The following is a 6772-nucleotide window of genomic DNA, read 5'->3' as shown; positions in this document are numbered from 1 at the left end:
TTATTTATTTGTACATACAGAACTGGGGTACAGGCCAGAGGCTCAGGGGTGGCGAGAGGCTTCACCAGAGACAGAGCGGGCAGCAGAACAGGCAGACTGACAAAGTCCACTGCTGAAGGGAGCAGCGGGCGGGTCAGGAGAGGTCTGCCGCACCATGTGGTCTCCTCCGGGGCAGGCGGGAATCGAACTCATGAGGAAGTGGCTTTAGCTTCTTAGTGCTGTGCTTTAACCCGCTGCGCCTCCAGGGAGGGCCCAGTCTGGCCATTTCTGACCCTTTTCCATGGGTCCCGGCCAGAAGGTACTTTAGTCTTGTGGCAGCTTTCAGGCCTTGCTTTGGGCCAATCCCTTTTCGGTTGGCTTTTGCCCACGTGGGGATGGGTCACTTCAGGTGTTTGATTTAGAAGTTATATTCTTTGTGTTCCGCATTGTATATTTACTGTATTAAAGCCCCTTTTCATTAAAGTTTTATATGTTTTGTCTTGTTGCAGCGGATGGCAGAACCCACTTAGAGCAGGCAGGTTTTGGGGCTTCAGGGGTGTCCCTCTCCCCCTGTTCTCTAACAGAATTGAGGTGCCCTATAACACTATAACAGATTTGGCGCCCAATGTGGGGCTCGAACCCACTTCCCTGAGATTAAGAGTCTCATGCTCGTATCTGGAGTGGGGGCGGAGTCCATGAAACCTGTACCTGTTACAAAGAGAGGGGCTGGGCTCCGTGATTGCCAAGGTCTCTTCAGACACTGCACATTCTGTGCTTTTCAAAAACACTCGCTCCTGAAAGAAGAACTTCTTCTTGGGTTTCGGGACAAAAGAGCCCAGCGTCGGCCCAGGCTGACTTCCCACTGCATCCCCGCTCTGTCTTCTAATGAGGCTGCTGCGTTCTTCAGTGAGAGACCTCTGCCCTGGCCCTTGGAGCGATTCTCTCAGGGAGATATTGATTTTTCCAGGAGGGCGGTGGTTTCTAGAGCTACCAAACAATTAAATGTCTCCCACTCTCATCAGGAAGCTTCCACTTGTTCCCCTCTGCTCCCGGTTGAGAAATATTACACTCAGTCTGGCCATCTGAAGAGAACCCTGCCATCCGAGCATCTCCAAAGGCTTCCGGGCAGACTCGCTCTCTGTGGACAGGCGGTGTTATGGGACAGGGACAGAGGGGCACTGAACCCCCAAACCTGCCTGCTCTAAATAGGTTCTGCCATGGGCCACATCAGGACAAAACATGTAAGATTTGGCCCTGCCTGGTGGCGCAGCGGATTAAAGCACAGCACAAAGAAGCCTAAGCCACTTCCTCATGAGTTTGATCCCCACCTGCCCTTGAGGTGACCCACAGGGTGCGGCAGACTTCTCCTGACCCTCCCGCTGCTCCCCTCAGCAGTGTATTTCATAGATCTGCCTGTTCTGCTCCCCACTCTCACCCTCTGCATCTCTAGCCTGTACCCCAGTTCTGTATGAATAAATATTTTTTAAAAATCATGTAAGACTTTAATGGAAAGGAACTGTAATACAGTGAGTGTACAATACCGAGACAAAGAACATAATTTCTAAATCACACACCTGACGTTACCCATCCCCTCGTGGGCAAAAGTCCACCCAGAAGGGGTTGGCCCCAAAGCAAGGCCTGAAAGCTGCCACAAGACCAAAGCACCTTCTGGCCAAGACCCATAGAAAAGGGCCAGACACGGCCAGACAAGCCCGGGAGGAAAAAATCAAAATCAATATAAACACCGCCATAGTGAACCTCCCCACGGGTCTCTCACCCACATCGTTTTCAACCAGCCCAGGGCCAGGAAACAAGCCGGTTTCTTCATATGTCTCCCTGCTCCATGTGGCTTCTTCATGCCTCCTCTGGCTCCATCCTGCTTCCTTCCTGCCCAGACTCCTTCTCTTCTCTCCTATTCTCTGCTCAGCTCCACCCTCCTTCTGGGTGGGGCAGGGAACCTGGAACTTCCCCTTTTTCCTGGGGACGCATTACCCCAGCCCCTGGGCCGGTGGACTTCGGGGAGGGCTCCGACCTCATTGCCACGTGGTTCTTCCTCACTTACTGCCTCCAAGCTTCATACCGTGAGCAGCTGACAGTGATCGAGGCAGAATGGAGGCTTCCTTCTTCCCCTCTGGCTTTGTGTGTTCCCACCGTAGAAGATGACTTTTCACCTGGTGCCATTGGCGGGGCTGTCATGGAGCCCGCAGGTGTTCGCCTCAACATCCACCCACATGGGTGAGCTACAATACTAAAATATTCATTTGATTTTGCTTTCTCTTTTTAGAAGTTTACCCGGTGAGTGCTCTAGTTAGCTGATGGAAGTGGGAGGTATCAAGCAGGTTTTAATGGCCATGAACTTCAAAAGACAGTTTAATAAGGGCTTTCATGTTCAATGATGTTCGGGCACTCGCTCACTGCAGTAGTCAAAATACCACAAAATGAATGTGACGCTGATGTCAATACAGAATTCTCCATCTAGAACCACAGGCTCTTGTTGATTGCCCTTGGAGACTATAAGGTGACCCCAGAGCTGAGGGGATCATTTAATGAGATTGTTAATATTTCCATAAAACCAACAATCTGATAAATTCTCTTTGGGTAGGCACTTTTGCAGAACTAACATAAGTGACTGTTCCACATGAAGCATTATCTTTTCTTGTACAACAGTGAAAGCTTACACGCCGCTTGACAAATTTGAATTTTAAAAAGTAAGAATGATTGGCACTCTGTAACTTACACAGAAATATAAAGTGGTACAGGAAAATTGCCCATTTCTTTTAGATTTACATTTTATATATTTCTTTCTTTTAAGGAGTGATAAGACATGTAATTTCCATCAACTTCAACCAGTTATGTGGGAAAGAGGCTGTGAGTTCAGCTCTGGAGAGAAGTCTCAGCGAGAATCAACCTACCATAAAATCGGCTTTTCCAGCTGCTTCTGGAGGTGGGTGCTGGGGCCCAAGACCAGAGCCTCAAGCCTGAGGTCGCTCACACTGGCATCCTGACCACCAGCCGAAGTCTCACTTCAAAGGACTTTTGGGGTCCCCTAATGAGTAGGAGATAAAGGACAGCACAGAGAGTCACCACAGAGGTTTACACACGAATTGGGGGAGTTGGATGCTCCCCCCAATTTGGCCTCAAACAATTACTTTCTCTTCATTCATTTAGTTAGTCGACAAACATCTGTGGATACACAGCACAGCATCCAGCGTGTGACCTAAGCCAACTCAACATTTCCTCGCTGATCTTCATTATAATTCTGAAAATATGTGATAGTAAAGGGAAATGGGTCCTTCACTCCTTGCACATATTTCATTCAGAAATCGAGTGTTTTGGTAGGAATGTTCTGGCTTATCACTGTGCCTTTCACTGAACACAGACAGCTTGACCTCATGTTTAACACACGTATAAAAATGTGTATCTCGAGGGGCCCTCCCTGGTGGCACAGCAGGTTAAAGCACAGCACTAAGAAGCTAAAGCTACTTCAGCACAAATTCGATCCCTGGCCAGGGAGCTGACCCACTCGGCGGAGCAGACCTCTTCTGTCTTGCCTGCTGCTCCCCTCAGCAGTGTATCTCAGTCTATCTGCCTGTTTTGCTCCCCACTCTGTCTCTGGTGAATCCTCTCACCCCCCATACCTCTGGCTTGTACCCCAGTTCTATAAGCATAAATAAAATAAATCTTTAAAAAAAGTGTGTATCTTGACAAGTGTGTAGTCAAGATACACAGTTTTTTAAAGATTTATTTTTCTCCCTAGAACTTCCGTTTTGATTTGACTTCCTTTCTGGATTAGCCCCTCACTTAAGGCTTGAACAGTTCACTCTAATGTGGATTTTCACATGTGGGCGTATAAATGTCTTTCCTTTGAAGAATAGTAAAAACAGTCAACTGCTTTTACAGCTTTTTCCATGCTGTTGTTGAGCAATGATGTTTTTTGGCCCTGGTTTAGGACAGAGCTATTCCGAAAGGCAGCTTATCTTAAGTAACAGTTTTTGTGTTAACTGAGCCAGCAATGAGGTTCTTTTTTTTTTTTAATATTATTATTACAAAAGTTTATATTTTTATACATCATTTTGCACTTTTTTTTTCCATCTCGATTGTAATCCTTGCGGGTTTCCCATCACCAAATCACCCGTCTGCCACCACCATAATCCTGTGTATTTCCCTCCCCCCCCCTTCAGCAATGAGGTTCTTTTATTTAGCATTTTTTGGGGGGAGAGGTTAGTGGGGAATAAGCCTGGAGAAGGCAAGAACTGGTTTATCTTGATCCTTGTTGCAGCTTGGAGCATCTAGCTCAGAGAATTCATCAAAGATGATGAATGGCTCAGGAAACAAAGGATATGAGTCCTTTCTTAGGGACTTCAAGTTCTACGCTAAGGTCTGTGTCCTCTCTCTGATGACAGACTTCAGGCATGGGCAGGCCACTTGGCAGATTCCCTGCCTCTGTTGCTGGGTTGCAAGCCACATCCTTTTCTGGACAAGCAGAGGTGGTAGCACAAGTGGAAAATGGCAGGATCGCCGAACAGACATACATAGAGTCCATCAAAACCCCCCAAACGCCCCCTTCTGTAACAGGGGGGTCCCTAGGAAAAGGGGAAGTTCCAGGTTTCCTGCCCCACCCAGAAGGAGAGTGCAGCTGAGCAGAGAAAAAGGGAAGAAGAGAAGGAATCAGAAAAGAAGAAGAGAAGGAAGCTGGATGGAGAACAAGGAGACCTGAGGGAGCCACATGGGGCAGCAAGCGTGTGAGGAAGAAGCCGGGCTTGTTTCCCGGCCCTGGACTGGCGAAGGCAGATGTGGGCGAGAGACCGTGGGGAGGTAACTATGGCGGTGTTTATATTGATTTTGATGTGGCTCTTTTCCTCCCAGACTTGTCTGGCCGTTTCTGACCCTTTTCTGCGAAGGGTTTTCAGGCCTTGCTCTGGGCCAATCCCTTTTGGGTGGACTTTTGCCCACGAGGGGATGGGTCGCTTCAGGTGCTTTGACTTAGAAGTTATATTCTTTGTGTTCTGTATTGTATATTTACTGTATTAAAGTCCCTTTTCATTAAAGTTTTATATGTTTTGTCTTGACGTGGCGGATGGCAGAGCCCACTTAGAGCAGGCAGGTTTGGGGCTTCAGGGGTGCCCCTCTCTCCCTGTCCTGGAACACTTCCAAGGCATTGAAATATATTGCGGCCCTACTGAGTGTCAGACACAGCCCGCAGGCCTGTGAAGCCAAAGCCAGTGTGAAAGCAACACTTGGAAATGTCTGATACTTCCTCTGTGTGGAGACTTGTCCTTGCTCCAGGGAACATCACCTCCATAGGGCTGAAAACGCCTCTGTGTCTGTGGTAGGTGGAGAAAGATCCTCAATTAGAAACCCAAATACAAGGTATTAACAAGAGAGCTTTAACACCTATAGTCACGCTTGGAGTTACAAGGTGTTAATGAGCAAGATAAATCAAGGAATTCACCTCCCACCCCCTAGCTGCCTGGGTTCACTGTTGCTGCAGAATAATTGAAACCTCAAGTTGTGAACCTCTGAATCAGGAGGGTTTCCTGTAAGGTGAATGATGTCACCTTATAAGGTGAGAAGCTTTCAGAGAAATGCAGAACATTCAGGGTAATGTGTTTGCAGCAAGCAGAATGCTGGATTTACTACAGAGTGTGAGTTGACCAAAATGGAGAATGATGAGAAGAAGCTAAATTATGTATGACAGTCTTAACAGAGCAGAGGAAGGAAGAAAGCTTAATGATGTGGTTGAAGGGCCAGCAGCCATTGGTGATGTATTGGCCAGAGGGTGGTAGGAAGAGAAATGGACCTATGAAGACTAAGACTATGAGTGTGACAAAGACCATGTGTGGGGGGGGAGGGTTGAGCACATCATAAATATTAGTGGCAACAAGACAGTGCAGTAAAGTTAACATGACGTTAAAAATCATCACTTTAATCTCTGTTAGCTCTTTCAAGCCTGAACCTTATCAAGGGGGAAAAAAAACCCCACGGTTAACAATGAAGTATTCTCCCTTTGCCTTCCCGGCATCCACCATAGCAGTACATAATTTAATTACTGAATCTACAGGCCGGACCAGGGAGACAAGAATGATGTGTCTGCTGTTCTGAGAGATGAGGCAGGGCCAACTGTTCATCCTCATCATTCTTCCTCCCTTAAGCTAAATGAATATAGTTAACCAGCTTTTGTTTGGATTTAGCTGCTGAGATCTGGGATGTGCGAATCAGAAGTCAGACGATCACAGCAGCTATTATTTATGGGCCGCTGGCTGGCTGAGTGCACAGGTGGGCCCCCAAGGGGTTCTGTGGTCCTTTCTGTGCAGCAACTAACGTTCCCTGGACTCCAGCTACACACCTGAGAACAATGACGTTCAAGAAATTCACTTAGTTCCTTGGGGTACACAGGACTTCAGAAATGCCACGGGTGTTCTTCCTTACTGAGCCCTATTGATGGTTGGAGCGCCGGTAACAACGGAAAGTGGCGGCACGTGGTTACCGAGCCCCAGCGGTGTGTGGGTGCCTGTCTCGCACACCCCGGGCGCCCACACACATTTTGCTAGAAGCTGGAAGTCATGCAAAGCGCAAATGCAAATGGAGCCACGAAGCATTTGTGCCTCGAGGCACTGGGTCCCCGCGGGCCTCAGTCCAGGGCCTCCCCACAAACGCGCCGCAACGGAACCGTGACTCCGCTCCTCTCCCGGCTTCCAGGCGCTTTCCGCCTCACTGCGCCCCTGCGGGCCGCCGGGTCTTCACTCAGAGGCGGCATTTACCGCTAAAGGGTCACAGCGAGCGCAGTCAGGGG

The sequence above is a fragment of the Condylura cristata genome, unplaced genomic scaffold (genome assembly GCF_000260355.1).
Source record: "Condylura cristata isolate star-nosed mole 26May11 unplaced genomic scaffold, ConCri1.0 scaffold00014, whole genome shotgun sequence".
Lineage (NCBI taxonomy): Eukaryota > Metazoa > Chordata > Mammalia > Eulipotyphla > Talpidae > Condylura > Condylura cristata.
Note: the sequence above shows the minus strand (reverse complement) of the source record.